Here is a 1,566-nt window from a genome sequence, read left to right as displayed (position 1 = left end):
AAAAGTAACCATGGCTATTTGCAATCAAGTAATAATAGGTTTTGAAAAAAAAACTTACACACAAGTTTAAACCATATACTCCTGCAACAAGGTTAGCTGGATAGTTGGAAGTAGGATTTATTTAATTTTAAATAAACAATTTCGAAAAATAAATAATTAAATACAAAAATATATATTTTAATTTTCGAAAAATAAAATAAAAAAATATTTAATTAGTTTCGAAAATAAAATAAAAAATAAATTTAAATTTCGAAATTATTTAAAAAATAAATATTTAAAATTAAACCTACTATTTTGAAAAATTAGGTTTCAACCAACCTAAATATCATTTCAAAAATTTGCTAACTACTTTTAAAAATTAAATGTTATTTTAAAAATAAAAATTAAATAAAAATTAGAAAAGATAAATTAAATATCTTTTCAGATTTTAAATTTAATTTAAATAAATAAAATAACAAAATTTAAAAGTTAGCAAAATATCTTACATCTATTTAAAATTACATGATTATAAATATCTTATTTTAAATTTAAATAAGGTCAAAATATCTAAAAAAGATTTAATTTTTTAAAAAAATATATATATAAAATCTGACCTTAAATTTAAAAAAAAAAAGATAAGATATAATCAAATTTAAAAATAAGATAGATTTTTAAGCAAGAAGATAGATACTAATTCTATTCAAATTCAAATTATACTAATATCTTGAATTAAATTTAAAAAATATTAAATTAATTCAAAATGATAATTAGAATTGAATTAGGAATAGTAATAGTATATATACAAAACTGTACAAAAAATCGGAAGTTAATTCCATGAAAAAGCATGAAAAATCGAAGAAAAACGAAAAAATTGTGAACTGTACGGACAGTTTTGCGATCGCGCAGAAAATTTCAAAGACAAATTTCCCGATTTTTTCAAATCTTCAAAAATTCATAACTAATTCAAATAAAATCCAAATTGAGTTATGTAAAAGGCTAACTTGCTTAATTTTTTCCATACTATCCAATAAAAATAATTCCAGAAATAGAATCGCAATTATTTTTCACGAAAATTTACAAACATCAATCAATCATCAAATAACACTCAATACAACATGATACCATCCAAAAACAAACAAACAATCGTTTTAAAGTCCAAATTTCATGTAAGTAAATCAATTACCATGGCTCTGAGGCCAGTTATTGGAAATTATTTTACCAGAATCTTAGATCTACTCACAAGTATGTTGTTTAAACACCCTAAATATGAACTTTCTAAAACGATAAATTAAACACATATAAAGTTAAGAAAACCTTACATTGATGCAGCGGAATTAATGTCTCCTTCCACTCAGATTTCTAACCCTTGAATCCTTTCTGTAGCAGAGTATGATCAAGATCTGAGCCCGAATGTCCTTCTTCTTCAAGTTTGATCCTTCACAGTCTTCCAATCTATGATTGAGTTACTGCTTGTTGTGTGTGGGCACTTACTCTTTCACTAGGGTCGAAAAAGATGAAGGAGAAAAGAGAATAGGGATTTCGGCCAGGTATAGAAAGTGGGGAAGGCTCAGTTTTTCTGAAGAGAGA

Source organism: Cannabis sativa, chromosome X (assembly GCF_029168945.1).
Source record: "Cannabis sativa cultivar Pink pepper isolate KNU-18-1 chromosome X, ASM2916894v1, whole genome shotgun sequence".
Taxonomy (NCBI): domain Eukaryota; kingdom Viridiplantae; phylum Streptophyta; class Magnoliopsida; order Rosales; family Cannabaceae; genus Cannabis; species Cannabis sativa.
Note: the sequence above shows the minus strand (reverse complement) of the source record.